Source organism: Cetorhinus maximus, chromosome 31, assembly GCF_964194155.1.
Source record: "Cetorhinus maximus chromosome 31, sCetMax3.hap1.1, whole genome shotgun sequence".
NCBI lineage: Eukaryota > Metazoa > Chordata > Chondrichthyes > Lamniformes > Cetorhinidae > Cetorhinus > Cetorhinus maximus.
Genome location: NC_135909.1, coordinates 16,759,302 through 16,775,713, shown reverse-complemented (window position 1 = coordinate 16,775,713; position 16,412 = coordinate 16,759,302). Strand labels below are relative to the sequence as shown.

Here is a 16,412-nt window from a genome sequence, read left to right as displayed (position 1 = left end):
TTTAAAAAATTAACACAGAAAATGCTTGTAACATGGAGCAGGTTTGTTCATCACAGGATTAATAGAAGCTCACTTCTCCATCCAATGAATGAGGCATGTCGACATTGAGAGAATATTAACAGAGAGGAAAACAACTGCTTTCTAATTCTGCTCCCCTGCTATTCCCAAAATCACCATGGAAGTGGGGCAATAGACCGATTTCAATTTCCAAATGCTGATCAAAGGATTGGCAGCTGGTAAAATGTGGGAAATGCTGGTCGGAGAGGATAATTTTCTTCCTGCAGGATTTCCTGGGAGACGTGTTGTGTGTGGAATTGTAGTTCAGCACTAGAGATTGTCAATGTTGAGAGAATAATGGGACCAACAAGTGGTGACAACTCATTTCAGTTCCTTCCAGATTTAGTTTTTCTTTATGAATTCGGGGCGGAGGAACAAAAGTAAAGTATCCTTCCCCCAAGTTTGTCCTACCATTTAATGAACTCATGACTGGTCTGTCTTTTTGCTCCATTTATCCCTCTTCGTTTCGTAATCCTTAAAACACTAAACAAACAAGAGCTATCGATTTCAGTTTAGAACTTTTCGGTTGACCCCCAGCGTTTACAGCTGTTTGGGGGAGGGAGTTTCCACCATCCTTTGTGTGAAGATGTACTTCCTGAAATTACCTTTGAAAGGCTTCATTCTAATTTAAAGGTTAAGCCCCCTTGTTGAGGGCACCACCCCCAACCCCGGCCCCCATCTCCCGTCACACCAGTGGTAACAGTTTCTCTCTATCTACCCTGTCAAATCATTCAAACACCGTAAACATCTCAGTTGGATCACCCCTTAGTCTCTGATATTCACGGTATTACAATACTAGTATTTACAATCTGTCCTCGTCATTTGAATCTGGTATCACTCTGATGAAATTCTGCTGCCCCACTCCAAGGCCAATCTAACATCCCTCAGGTCTGTTGTCAGGAACAGAACATAGCGATCTAAACAGTGTTTTATACACCTGTAATATGATTCCCAATACTTCGTATTCTAAACTCTTAGATATTATTTTTATCTTCCTGTCCACGAGCTTTTAATGATGTCTGTTCATCTCTCTCGGCTCCTCCACAGTTTTGAGAATCTCACCACAAAAATAAACAACCTATTCTATCTCTCATAGGTTTAATCAGATGGCCCTTCACTTTAAAGCTCATTTGCTAAAACTTGCTCACTCACTGAACTTATCAAGAAAATGTCAAACTAAATGTTTTCCGCAAGGAAAATGCTATTTTTTTCTGCTCCATCGCCATTAACTTTTCCAGCTGCTCTTTCAGCCACTGTAAATCCGGAGAATGAAAGGGAAGGAAAAGTCCTGCTCCCTTTCCTGAATCCTATTTGTTCATCACTCCAATAAAACCTAGGTAAAGAACTGGAATAGCTCAGTATCAATTTTGATTAAGTCTGAAATATTCCATTAAAAAAAATCATTCTAGGTATTTGGCCTTCGCTGGTTTGGACAGCAATTATTGTCTATCCCTAATTGCCCTTGAGAATGTGGTGGTGACCTGCCTTCTTGAACCTCTGCAGTCCATGTGGTGTAGGTACGTCCACAGTGCTGTCAGGAGGGGAGTTCTGGGAATTTTACTAGCGACATTGAAGGAACAGCGATATATTTCCAATTCATGGATTGAAGGGGAATTTCCAGGTGGTGGTGTTCTCATCTATCTGCTGACCTTGCCCTTCTATATGGTAGTGGTCAAGGGTCTGGATGGTGCTGCCGAAGGAGTCTTGGTGAGTCCCTGCAGTGCACCTTGAACATGGTACACACTGCTGCTACTGTGCGTCGGCGGTGGAGGGAATGAATGTTTTTGGATGTGGGCTCCATCATCCGAGCTGCTTTGTCTTAGATCGTGTAAACCTTCTTGGGTGGTGTGGGAGCTGCACTCATCCAGGCAAGTGGGGAGCATTCAACGACACTCCTGACTTGTGCCTTGTAGATGGTGGACAGGCTTTGGGGAGCCTGGATGTGAGTTACTCGTCGCACGATTCCTAGCCTCTGACCTGCTATTGTAGCCATAATATATATATGGCTATTCCAGTTCAGGTTCTTGTCAATGGTAACTCCCATGATGTTGATAGTGGGAGATTCAGTGATGGTAATGCCATTGAACATCAAGGTAATAGTTGGATTCTTACTTTTTGGAGATGATTATTGCCTGACACTTGTGTGGCGCAAATGTTACTTATCACTTGTCATCTCCAGTGAGACATTGACAACCATCCGATTCTAGGCCTTTTTTATGTGAAACCTACTCAAACAGGAAGAAACAATAACTAAAAATATCCAATAACTTGATTCGAACCCACGGGTGAAAAGCACAATGGTTTCACAATCCCTCATCATAACATCCCCTCAGAGCCGATCCTAGCTTTAAGTCATGGTCTCATATCCTTTTTTCCAGCCGTGAAGAGTTAGCAAGAAGGTTCTGAAAGTGCAGCCTGGTGTGCAATGTTGGAAATGCGGCTCCAGTAAGCAGAACAAAAATCTATCACGTCAAGTCAGGAACTGTTTGGAATGGAGCAGTGTGAAACATTTCCTCACGATTTATTTTTTATCTAATCATTGGTTTTCAAACATTCCATCAATGGGAAAAATGTTGCTTAATGTGTATAAGAAATGAATACCTGGGCTGATATTAAATAAATCGGCTAATCTTAAATATCTGTACTAAATCGCCCCTTAACATTCTCTCTGATAAGAGCATATCCAGTTTGTATTTTTCAGTCCATCCACATATGGAATCCCTCACCACTGATCCCATTCCAGAAAATTTCCACTGCACGTTCTCCAAGGACTTGATGTTCTTCCTAAAGCCCTCACCAAGATCTTATATTCCACATTACAGCGTGATACCCCTCCAATTCTTTGAATCCTATATATCCGAGATACTTTTATAAACTTAGCTAATGATTCCTTATCGATGAAGACAGGCTTCCTTCAACGTTAATCTTCTTAAAGATTTGGAAAAATGACCTTCCAATCTCCAATGAATAAATCCTAATGAAATTCTCCAGTCAGCCTATGAACAGCCCGCCCTCTTCGTTCCACTTATTGTTACTTTTATTTTCACTGATCCCACTTCTTCAGCACAAATGATTCGCTCCTCTCCTTTAAACCCTCTTCAATAAGAGGGCACAAATCCTCCATCGACAATTTGAAAATGACTTCTTTAACATATAACTCGTTTCAAAGAAGAGAAAGGAGAAGGTCTGGCTGTGCTAAATGTTGATAAGTCAGTGGGACCAGACGGAATGCATCTGAAAATGCTGAGGGCTGTAATAGTGGAAACTGTGGTGGTATTGGACTGAATCTTCTGAATTGTATTTATTTTTTTACAGTTACAAACCACTTTGTTACTCCAGGATGCAGAAATGAATAAAAGTGAATCAGTGTTGACCAGATTCTGACATCCCACATCTCCATTTTATTTTACATGGAGCAACTTGTCCTTAGTGTAAGTGTATTGCTCTAAGAATGAGATCACCACCTCCTGGGAACACAGCATCAATCCCGCCAAGGCCTGATCTGCAACCTTCAAACTCACTGAAAGGGTGTCACCCTCCACTCCGAATCGGATCGCCACCTCAAGCCCAACATTCAGCTTGGGTGGGCAAACAAGACAACCTGATTCCCCTCGTCCTCCAACGCAAACTGAACTCCAGAGGTGAGGTGAGAGTGACTGCCCTTGACATCAAGGCAGCATTTGACCGTGTGGCATTATAGACCCCCGGCAAAACTGGAGAAAATGGGAATCGGGGGCGGGGGGTGGGGAGCTCTCTGCTGGTTGGAGTCATACCCAGCACAAAGAAAGATGATTGTGTTGTGGAGATCAATCATCCCAGTTCCAGGACATCACTGCGGGAGTTCCTCGGTGTGGTGTCCTAGGCCCAATCATCTTCAGCTGCTTCACCATTGACCTTCCTTCCAGCAGAATTGGGAATGTTCGCTGATGATTGCACAATGTTCAGCACCATTTTCAACACCTCCGATACTGAAGCAGCCCATGTCCAAATCATCACCCACCCTCTGTCCAGAAGACTCTGGACTGCAAAGAACTCTAAGAAATCTCCTCTCAAATTCCTCGTCTCCAAGGTAAATATCCCCTACCGCTACAATGTATTGAGGTAATTTAATTTCCTTGCAGCGAAATATTCTCGTGAAACTTTACTGCTTCTTCTCCAATGCCTTCGCATCTTTCCTAAAGTGTGATGCCCGGAACTGGGCGCAATACTCCAGCTGTGGCCGAAATACTGTCTTTTCCATGTTCAAAACAACCGCTTTGCTCTTGTAATCTATGCTCCCATTCATAAAGCCGAGGATATTGTATGCTTCACGAACGATTATTTCAACCCGCACTGCCTCCATCAATGATTTAAGCAGATGTACAACATTTCCCGCTGTTCCGGCACCGTCTTTGGAATTGTAAACTTTATTTTGTCTTTTCTCCCCGTGTTCTTCCAACCAAAATGAATCACTTCACCCTTCTCTGCAAAAAAAATTCAGCCGCCCTATTTTTCAAACTGAATATGTCCTTTTGAAGGAAATTGCTCTTTCACTCGAATTTCTATCGCTCTTTTCACAACCACAGGACGTCCAAAACACTTCACAGGCAATGAGTGCTCTTGAAATGTCGTCATTGTTCAAATGGAGGAAATTGCTGACCGTTTGAACGTTTTGTTCTACAATGTCAGAAATTCCCTTATGTGGAATAGGAAATGAACGCCACACGTGCTGGGCTCTGTGGCGCAACGGATAGCGTGTTGGACTTCTAGCTGTTGTTGTATAAGAGATTCAAAGGTTGTGGGTTCGAGTCCCACCAGAGTCGATTTTTAGATAAAAGCAAATCAGCAACTGGTTCATCGGAGAAGGGAAACCGTCACCAACCCCTCTCTGTCCAGGTGAATCCAGTCACACCCCACTTTCCAATCTGAACCACTTAACAGAAGGAAACTCGCCACCGAATAGTGAAACAGGTGGCAACAGGAGTAGAGCCGCTTCGCCGCTACAAGGATACAGAATTGGCTGAGTGGCAGCAAACAGAGGTTGGTGGTAAATGGATGTTTTTCGGCCTGGCGGAAGGGTTGGGACCTTTGCTTTTCCTGATAAATATCAATGACCGAGACCTTTGTGCCCAGGATACTATTTCAATGTTTGCGGAGGATACAAAGCTTGGAAGCATTGTGGAGAGTGTGGAGGATAGTGTAGAACTTCAAATGGACTTGGACCAGTTGGTGGAAATGGGGAGACAGGTGGCAGATGGCGTTCAATGGAGAGAGGTTTGGTAGGAAGAACTTGGAAAGACAATGTAAAATGAAGGATATATCTCTAAGGGAGGTGGAGAAGCAGAGGGACTTGGGTGATTATGTACGTAAATCATTGAAGGTGGTAGGACATCTAAACCCAGCGGCAGAGTCATGGAACGAAAGTACATGGCCCCTTTTTAAAACATTAACTGCCATATTCTGGTAGTTTAAATATCGAGTCATTGACTGTCCCGGAGCGAATAGATGACTGACTGGGTGAGCTCGTGACTGAATGAATGGTTAGGTGGGTCATTGAAAATGTTCAAGGCTGAATTGGAGAGATTTTTGCCAAAGGAATGAGTAAAGAATTATGGGGGGCAGACAGGAAAGTAGAATTGAGGCCACATTCAGATCAGCCATGCTGGAGCAGCTTCGAGGGGCTGAATGGCCTCTTGCTGCTCCTGCTTTTCGTGTTCTTGTTCTTGTGTGCCTCTATGGGCACTGCTGCCCCTGTCCTGCTCACCGTCTCGCTTGCCGGACTGCTCGGCGCCTCAGTAACCTCCCGCTCTCCGGCCTGCTCCCTACCCCTCACCGCCTCACTTGCTGTTCTGCTTCTCACCATCTCCTCAGTTCTTGTGGTGAGATGGGCGGCGACAGGGGTCAGGAGGGAGGTGCCGAGTGGGAGGTGAGCGACTTGGTAGTCGGGTAGCGAGCGGTGCGGCATAAGTGTATGCGTGTAGCGCAGCGAGCGAGGCGGCGAGGGCCTGGGGTCTATGCACCTGACATTCGGGAGCAGGGGAGTGAGTGGGAGGCAGCAAGTGGGCGACCGTCAACGGCTGAACAACGAGGACGTCAGCGGTGGGAGGAAGGGCGCACGCACCGGCAGACTGAGTGGGTGCCGAGTTCCTGTTCCAGCTCGGTGTCAGGAGTTACAGTGTAAAACTGATCACAATTCTAGCATTGCTGAGTTCTGATGAAATGTCATCGACCTGAAACGTGAAGACCCTTTCACTGTCCACGCTGCTGCCTGCCATGAGGTGTAATTCTTAATTGTTTTCTGGTGTTTCGACAGAAACCCAAAAGGAGTGTTGACGCACTCTGGAGGACAATGAATACACATAGCGGTTATCTCGCTTACATGTGGAAGGCTCGTTGGTCTAGAGGTATGATTCTCGCTTCGGGATTTTCGTTAAATGATCGTGCGAGAGGTCCCGGGTTCAAACCCCGGACGAGCCCTCGTGTGTTACCACTTGTGATGTTTGTTTCTTTACGAGCTAAAAGGCGCGTTTTACTTAAACCCGGGCGAGTTTTTAGAACCTGAGAAGTCATTATAACCAAGTTATCACTGCAAAACAGGTGGAGTAAATGAAGAAACTGTAGCTCATGTAATCGGACGGTTAATTTATCCTAATAAGAGAATGAGTGTAACTGATACTTGAGTTTTCTTGCCGTCTCCATGGATACTGCCCGGCCGAGACACTGCCTGGTGTATTTCTTCAATGTTCTCTTTTACCTAGAGCGCTCTGAAAGAATGGCTGATATCTTTTGGGTGCCAATGAATGTCTATATTGGCTGAGTTATATACATACAGTTACATTATTGGTCTCGCCGTGTGATTCTCGCTATGGGACGTTTCATAAGTGAGAATGTGAGCGGTCTCTGTTTCAAATCTCAGGCGAGCTCTCACGTGTTGTTATTTGCCGTTTAAGTCGCCCAGTGCATTGTCGAAAACTCATTGCGGTCTCGGTGGAGCGGTTTACTTATATCAGGGGTAAGTTTGAGAACTGGACCCACCATTGCAGAGAACTCATCAATGAAACACACATGAAGGAAATGAAGGCAATTTGAAAAAAAAATAATTGCCCACTTAATCGCACTGTAATGTTACCCGAACACACTAATTAGACAATCCCATTTTCTGGATGAATGCATTCGGCTGTTGCATTCTGTGAGAGAATTGTCGTCTTCTCTGAGACGGCCAGGTCTGGTAGCCCCATAGTGTGAATTTGATTTGTTCATATTTTGTTTGTGTTCTAGGAATTGCACTGAGCAGAAAGTGAGCCGTTTCACCTCGATCGATATTTTAGTGTAGAGGTAATAAACAATTTCAGGAGAAGGTATTTGATAGGCTGAGTGAGTTTAAAGTTGTTTAGGACCAGACGCAGACGAGGTGCATCCAGAATACTGATGGAGGAGAGCAGGAATTGCAGGGACGCTGGCCACAATTTTCCAATATTCCTTCGACTCGCGGTGGTGACAGCGGAGTGGAGAATTGCTATTGTAACATCCTTGTTGAAATAAATGTGTAAGGATAAGCCCAGAAACTACAGGGCAGCCAGTTTAACCTGGGTGGTGAGCTACCTTTCAGAAAGGAAAATTCCCGAAAACTTGAAAATTACCTCAGGAAAATGCACATTAATAAGTAAAACCAGCATGGATTATGTTATGGTCCCAGCTGAGATTACCCCGGGATAATCCTAAACCCAGAGTGGAGCCCAGCTTGATTGATTCTAACTTTTATTTGTTTGTTTAAATACGTGTAAAGTAACTACTGAACAGAATCACAGGAGTCAGCTGATCAGCTTTAAGCAAAAAATAAATAAAACATTTATTCAAAGAGAAAAGATGAACCATGTTACAATACTCTTTCATCCACAACTATAACTTTACAGGTGGAGACAAATTTGTAAGGATAACGCAAGTTGCAAAATCTATGTTATTCTTTAATTTCCACAGTAATTGCACAACCCATGTACCAATAGGCACCCTGTGGTAAGGCGCACCAGACCCTGAAACCAAGTGATAGATACCACCATAACCAGATGCTATGGATCTCTCCTCAACTCCCCACAGAAGTTTGTCAAGCTGTGAGTCAACCAGTTTCACTGCACTCGGCCTTTCACACGAGGATTGAAGCCATTCCCTCTGCCCCTCCTCTTAAATTCATTAACAGGACGTGTTCCAGGTTCCCATCCTTCCTTTGACCAGAAGGTCTGTTTTGGACTTTCCCCTCTTCCACTCCCCTGGATTTTGGGATTTTTCTTTCGCTTGGGACTAACTACCTGCCCCGTTTTCCAGTCTCTCTTGGCAGCAACTTTCAAAAACCAACCGAGGTCCGCAGCTTCCAAATCAAAACTGCTGTTCCTCTCCGTCTGTGTGTTTGTCTGTGGGAGGGACCTGCCTCTCTGTTGCTAGGCAACAGCCCAATTCTTCTACTGATATGTTTGCTCAACTTCTTAAGTTCTAAACCTGATTAGAGATGCAAGAACCTTTTTAAAATGAAACTAAAACCCCATTTGACCTTTCTTAACACACATACAGAAATACAAATCAAACTTAAACTTCAAAGCTAAAACTTATTCCTAACAATTGCAAATACCAGTATAACTTACTTAAACCTCTCTCCTTCCTAACAATTTGGTAAGAACAAATCATGTTATTTAACTTCAGTTAGTTTTTTTTTGATGCGACAGCAAAGAATTTTGATGAGGGTGAAGCCCTTGATGTGATTTACATGGACTTGAAAAAGGCATTTGATAAAGTACTGGACAAAAGACTTCTGAGGAAAGTTAGATCTCATTGAATAGAAGGGACAATAGCAGCACAGATAAGAAATGAGCTGAGTGACGGGAACCGAAGATTTGTGGTGAACTGTTGCATTTTGGACTGTAGAAAGTTATCTTGTGGAGTTCCCCAGGTCTCTCGGGAACTTGTGGGATATCGGGAACTGGCGGAAAAATAGAGTTGAGGCCCAAGGTCAACCATGATATCATCAAATGCCGGGGTAGGTGCGATGGGTCGCGTGGTCTACTGCTGTTCCTATTTCTTGTGTCTAGTGTCAGGGCCCCTGCCCTTCCTGTAATTCATCAGCCAGATCTTGTTGCAAGACCACAATTTCAACATTTGCCGATGATACAAAAGTTAGAAGCACTGTGAACTGTGAGGAGGATAGTGTTGAACTCCAAAGGGATCTAGAAATGTTGATGGAATGGGCGGATAATTAGCAGGTGCAATTTATTGCAGAGTAACCTGGTGTCATCCGTTTTTGTAGGAAGAACAGGGAGAGGCAACACGAAATGAAGGTTACAATTCTAAAGGGATTGCGGGAACAGAGGGATGTGGGTGTATATGTGCATAAATCATTTATCGTCACAGGACAGGTTGAAAGAATGACCAGTAAATCAGACAACGTCATGGGCTTCATCAATATAGCATGTAGTGCAAAAACAATAAAGTTATGTGAAGCCTGTAGAAAACACTGCTTCGTCCTCAACTGGAGTATCGTATCTAATCCTGTGCACCACAATTTAGAAAGGATGTGAAAGCATTCGTGAGATTGCATAAAAAAATTACAAGACAGATGCCAGGCATGAGGAACTTAATTCACATTGAATGATTGGAGAAGTTGGGAATGTGTTTCATGAAGAGAGGGAGTTTGAGAGGAGATTTGATAGAGGTATTCAAAATCACGAGGTGTGTGGACAGAGTAAATACGGTTTAACTGTTCCATTGATGGAATGATCCAGAGGACACGGATTTAAATTAATTTACAAAAAAAGCAGTTACCACATTAGGAATTTTGTTTTTCTTGCAGCATGTGTTTAGGATGTTGAATGCAGTGTCTGAGAGTGTGCTGGAGGCAGGGACAATTGAGGTTTTCAAAAGGGAATTTGATCTTGATCTGAAAGGAAAAATGAGCAGTGTTACAGGGAAAAGGGTGTGGAGTGGGACCAGGTGAGCTACTCGTTCAGAGGGCCAGCCGAGTCCAGACGGGCCGAATGTTCTCATTATGTTCTGTGATTCAATGATCCCATAAAGAATCGGGGACGTTAGTGAAGACTATGACAATTGGTGAGCAGCAAGTGTCTAAGTGAGTTTCTCAGGGCAGTAAGTGTTGGAACTTCCTGGGACAGGATGTGACTAAGTGGCAGTTTCCTGGAACAAGACATTCATAGAAATAGAACCATAGAAAAGTTACAGCACAGAAGGAGGCCATTCGGTCCATCTTGTCCATGCCTGCCCGAGGACACCCAGGTGCCCTTTCTAATCCCACCTTCCTATGGCAATTGGCCATCATTTAACGGAATTATTTAACACCTCATAATGCAACATCCATCTGTGCTTAACCTATGTAGTTTCCTAGTTTAACTGGGAAGTGCACACAACAACCTTGAATCTTTTGTCAATAGTATAAGAAACGCACTAGAATCACTTGACAGAGAACTTAGGAGACATGGATTCATTGGTTGATCCATGCAAGTTGCTGGTGTTGAGATTGATTCATGGTCATTTCACATAGAAATCAGTTTCAACTCAATGAAATCAAACCACCTTCCCACTCATTCGGTGAAAGTGTTGTTTTCTTTGCAAACATTGCAGAGTTATTTATTGAAGTGCTTCATCTTGCTGTTTTGAACCTTTGTTCTCAGTCATCTTTGTATTTTTAGTTTCTAACAAATCAACAGCAGTTATTCATCCTGATAAATTACTTCTGCACAGGGTGTCTCGGTTGGTGACATTCACACCTCTGAGCCGCAAGTATATAGAGTCGAATTTAAATCCAGGGCTTGAGGACCAAAGTCAATGTCAACACTCCCAGCAGTGGCTCAAGGAGGCAGCTCACCACCATCTTCTCAGGGCAAATCTGAACTCTTTCAAATGTAAGTATATCCCCCCTTAAAGAAGGAGACCTAAGCAGGACTCAATACTCTAAGTTATGTGCCATCAACAGTTATCACAAGAATGCCCAAGTTTATACTCCATTCCCCTTTCAATAAATGTCAACATCTCATTGGCCTTTCTAACAGCCTGCTGTACCTGCAACCTAGCTTTGTTTTGTGATACATGTACAAGGACACCCAAGTCTCACTGCAGCACAGCATTCTGCCATCTCTCTTCATTTAAAGAATATTAGTTATTTTTTAATCTATTCCACCAAAGCGGTGATCCTCACGTATTCCCATATTATTGTATCTACCAATCCTCTGTCCACTAACTCAAGCTATCTTTATTCCTTTACAAACACTTTACATTCTGCTCACATTTTGCTTGCCTACTTATTAGTCTTTAGCACTATGAATTGTAAGATTGTGTAAGGGGAGACGGAAAGACAGTAGTTGCGATTCATTTACCAACTATCTTAGATCTGTAACGCCAAGATAAACCCAGCTTCACCATTAAAAACATGAATGAGTCAGAGACCAGAACTGGATTCAGAAAGCGAAAAGGTGATGTTAAGCAACGGTACCAGAAGTCCAGTCTGGCCAGTGAGGAATCTACCCCTGAACCACTGACGTTCACAAATCCGCTCACTTCATGTGTCCAGATGGAAACCTGTCTGAAGGAACATGCAGCCTGACAATTTGAAACAAACGGTTGGAAATTTCAGCAATTTCCTACATTAAAATGCCGAGCACACTTGAGAAGTTCTCCAGTGGTTGTCACGGTTCGTTGTGAAATCGTGTGGTTGTCAAAACAGCTGAAGAAAAGCAAACCTTTGTTTTCTTTTCGAGAAAATCTATCCAACGCAGGGTGTTCCCTCCTTCTCGCTCTTCCACATTCCCTGCACACTTTGGAGTCTGATCTCGCAGGCTTAATAGTCGCAATCTCGGCTGTCTGTCAAAGGGCTAATCAGAACCTGTTTCCTTATCCAGGTAAACACCTACACAGAAATAACAACAACAACAACAAAAATATTGTGGGTGCTGATTTATTTATTTACCGGATGTGGGTGTCGCTGGCTAGCCCAGCGTTTATTGCCCATCCATAATTGCCCTTCAGAAACTGGCGGTGAAATGCCATCTTGAACCGCTGCAGCCTCTGTGGTGTTGGTACACCCACTGTGCTGTTAGAGAGGGAGTTCCAGAATTTTGAACCAGCGACAGTGAAGGATTGTCGATCTATTTCCAAGCCAGGATAATGTGCGGCTTGGAGGGGAACTTCCACGTGTTGGTGTTCCCATGTGTCTGCTGCCTTTGCACTTCCAGATGATAGCAGTCGTGCGTTTGCCTGGGGATTATGCAGTCCATCCAAATGCTCACAATTTATGATGAGAACATCTTTTCCACGCTTTATCTTTGGTTCCTTTTCGAATGAATTAATATCTGCCCTGGTTGGTCACTGACCCATGAACCAGTGGGAACAGTTCATCTTTATTTACTTTCTCTAAACACTCTTGACAGTTCTGTCTGTGGAGTGATTAAAAATACCGAATTCCAGACGTGGGATTTGAACAATGAGAGACTGTAGATCAATGATAAGGGAAGTGATACTTTGATAATCAGATTAGGAAATAGTTTGAAAGTTATGAAATCCGTCCAAACCTGTGCATTGCTGGTTCAGGAGCACAATGCGTCACTAGGGCGTGGGAAACTCGGATTAGATTCCCGAAGTTGCCGATTCTGTAACAGCGTCACAGTCCCTAAATTATTTTATTTTCTTCAGGTTACTTTCAGTTTGCTTTCTGTTTTAGTGCAATGATCTTGTAGTTAGGGAAATAAATTGATTTCAGCATGATGGGCGGATTGGTGATTCAGGGGTAGAATTCTTATTTTTCATCAAAGAAACCTGGGTTCGTTGCAGTGAATGCATAACTCAATGTCTTCAATAATGTTTCAAGGATCAAATTTCCGGGACAGATAAATGCCCAGTTTCTCACTGATCCATCATATATTTGATGAATTCAAGTCTATAAAAGTGAGATTTAAAATTAAAGTGCTGTTTTCCGATGAGATCTCTGAAATTCCAGTCCCCTTTGTTGAGAGAGATGTTTCCTAATTTCATTCCGGAAACGCCTTGTTTTTTGACTGCGCCCCAAAGCACCCACACCCCTACCCTTCCCTCAATTCCGAAATTCCCACCATCGCAGGAGTTTCTCTCTCTGACACTATCGCCTTAACATGTCGGAAACCGCGATCAAATTGCTCATTAATTCGGGAAGAACGGCTTCCTTTGTTCGTGGTTTATATGATGGGGCTGTTCTCTGGTTTATTTTCAGGAATTTAGCAGCGGTTGAGGGGAGGCCACGAGGCAGAGAGTGAGAGAGATTCAAAACACTGCAGGAGAATGATGAGGAGAGGGTGCGGACAATAGGAACTTTCCATTTTCCAACGAAAGACACAGAGTCAAACTCAGACCCTGAGGCCATGGATCTGGGATTCAGCGGATCATCCAAAAATCGAATTGAAAAATATACGACCACGATATTTATTTACATGGCACTAGCATCAGTTCCAAGATCGTATTACCTGACCGCGTGGCCTAATGGATAAGGCGTCTGACTTCGGTGGTATTTGAAGAGGTTATCTGAAGATTGCAGGTTCGAGTCCTGCCGTGGTCGTTTTCTACAGAAATCTGTTTAACTTCCTGAAAACCGCGGTCTCACTCGTCAGCTGAAGGTTCTGCGTTTCCTTCCTAACATGGCAGGGCTCTTTCTCAAAATGTTTGCTCTTGTTAATTTGTGCATTAATTTCTAACTCATTTTGTTTATCTGATCAGGTTCGTTAAATTATTGATGTGTCCAACTGGAACAAAAGCTGTGCATCAATCGGTTTAATAAAATGCTTTGGGAGAATTCCAATCATCTCCTGAAGCGGCTCGATCATTAGTTGAATCTGCTGTCACTGGACTAACAATACAGAGGTGCCAGGCTAATCCCTGCGTGCACGGGTTTAAATCCCAGCAGAGCAGACTTAAATTAAAATATTTCCTAAATTTGGAATTAAAATCTCGGCTCAGTAATGGCGGCTATGAAACTAAAAGAAATCCCTTGCCTGTCCTACATGTGACTCCAGACACACAGTAATTTTCTTCCCTCGTAACTTCAAGGATAATGTGAGATGATCAACAAATGCTGGGCTTGCAAAAGACGCCCATACACTATGAAAAAAGAAACAAGTGGTAAACAGACATGACATGATTTTCAGGATGTCTACCTTTTCCCTTGAAGAATGAGGGCTGGGGGATGGTCTCATACAGGTCTTTAAAATTATGAAAGATTCTGGGAGGCTGAATTCAGGGAAAACGGAGCAGAGAAGTGTGGATAAGTATGTGTCTCGCTCTCACACACAAGACATAGGCTGACAGGTCGAATGCAACGTTATAGCTACTTAACTGTGCATCGGCGACTCATAAGAGCGGTAGATAAATTCCATCTGCAATGTCTCCGCGGCACCCTCCAGATTCCGTGGGAGCACTGCCGAAAAAACTGTAGTGTCGTTCTTGAAGGCAGCTCCACCAGCATTCAGGCCAAACTCCTGAAAAATTAAGATAAAAGCAAAATACTGCGGATGCTGGAAATCGAGAACAAAAACCAAAATTCCTGGAATAACTCAGCAGGTCTGACAGCATCTGCGGAGGGGAATACAGTTAACGTTTCGAGTCCGTATGACTGTTCAAATGATGAAGAGTCATTCGGACTGGAAACGTTAACTGTATTCCCCTCCGCAGATGCTGTCAGACCTGCTGAGCTTTTCCAGGTATTTTTGTTTTTGTTCCTGAAAAATTAACTTGGATGGACTGCACACTGTGTCCGGATAATCGAAAAGCGGCGCATCCGCCAAGTCCTGTTTTCTCAACTCCCAAATGGACAACATTCTAGGGGAGGACAAAGAAAGTGCTTCAAAGACACTCTGAAACGTTAATTCAAACGCTGCAGCATTTATATTAATGACTGCGAGGAACTTGCTTCTCACCATTCAAAATGACCAAAACCTGCCCCCCAAGCTGAGGCGCGCTGTGAGTCCCCAAGCCTTAATGATGAGGCAGAACGGCGGCTAAGAAGAAGGAACAGAAAGCAAATCCTGCTCTCTGGATCTCACTACCTCGTGGGACATCCTGTCCCCACCTGTCCAAAGGTCTGTGGGCCGAGATTCGACCTGTTCACTCTCATGAAGACCCATGGCAGAAACTCACGGCCCTGAGTGGATGTCATCCTCGTATCGAGGGACAGACGATAACCACTGCTTGTTACATAATTCATATAAGAAGAGGTCATCTCCATCCATAGTATTTCTACAACTGTCCCTTCCCGAATAATATGAACAAGTCTCCTCTGTTGTCTCTGATCTGTCAACTTCACTGTATCAGAATGTGCTGCCATCTACTGGCCGCAACAGAGCGGTAGGAATTCACATTGTCGGTGTCGCAGAAACAGGTCAATGTGAGGAATTTGTGTTGTGATGTGATGGGGCAGACATAGAAATGCAAATATGAAATACAATTTAGGAAACAAGATCAATTAGTTTATTCCCATTGAATCGGCAGCAGGTACAGGCCAACTATCGCCTGGAGCAACTGAGACGATTAGATAAACTGCATTTAAGGGAATTCTAGATAAGTATAGGAGGGAGAATGAATTTCAGGGATAAACAGATAATGTTACATGAAGTATTCTAGATGCAGGATCTTGTCGGGCAGTTTACCTGTTAGAACAAATGGCCCACTTTCAGTGAGGTATATTCTGGGTTGAATGAATCCAGATTTGCAAAGTGTCTCCGGGACTGACAGACACGTAATGAATCCCACACTCAAACGGCGAGCAAGAGACAGAGAGACCCAGAATGAATCATTAACTCAGGCCTGGCATCAGTGACTGACTGATACATATTGAATCGCACACTCTCACAGTATTCAATGGACAGAATGATACAGAATGAATCATACACACAGGCACATCATCAGAAACTGACAGATCCATGATTAATCCCGAAAACAAATCCTGTCCCAGGGACAAAGCGATAAAGAATTAATCCACTGAGACTGACAGATGAATAATGAATTCCACACTCAAACCCTGTTCCAGAGACAAAGTGGTCCTGAATGAACCTCACACACAGACACATAGAATAGCTACAACAGAGAAGGGGACTGTTCGGCCCTCTGTCTCTCCTGAGATCCTTCAGCAGAAACTCAGCTGTCCCAGTCCCCAGCCCTGTCTCCATAGCCATGTAAACTTTTATCTTCAGGTGGCTATCCAGTTCCACTATGAAAGCCCCGATTTTATTTTGCCTCTACCACCTACCCAAGAAAGTGCATTCCAGATCCTCAGCACTCACCAGGGAAGATGAATCCTCACGACCCCATTTGTTTGTTTAAAACCGGTGCCTTGCACCAATAGAAACTGTTTCGCACTGTCT

At 43.6% G+C, this 16,412-nt stretch overlaps 1 protein-coding gene and 3 non-coding genes across 4 annotated transcripts in view; 3 read left to right on the top strand and 1 right to left on the bottom strand.

The window, feature by feature from the left end:
* The window catches only part of LOC144670304 (uncharacterized), a 210,811-nt gene that overhangs the window by 178,422 nt on the left and 15,977 nt on the right, over nt 1-16,412 (bottom strand). The gene's annotated exons all lie outside the window — the stretch shown is intronic.
* Nucleotides 4,769-4,859, top strand: trnar-ucu (transfer RNA arginine (anticodon UCU)). The gene is given in 2 exon segments: nt 4,769-4,805; nt 4,824-4,859. It is a non-coding gene; the product is annotated as a tRNA-Arg (tRNA).
* trnap-cgg (transfer RNA proline (anticodon CGG)) lies at nt 6,424-6,513 on the top strand. Its single transcript is given in 2 exon segments — nt 6,424-6,459; nt 6,478-6,513. It is a non-coding gene; the product is annotated as a tRNA-Pro (tRNA).
* trnar-ucg (transfer RNA arginine (anticodon UCG)) lies at nt 13,526-13,615 on the top strand. The gene is given in 2 exon segments: nt 13,526-13,562; nt 13,580-13,615. It is a non-coding gene; the product is annotated as a tRNA-Arg (tRNA).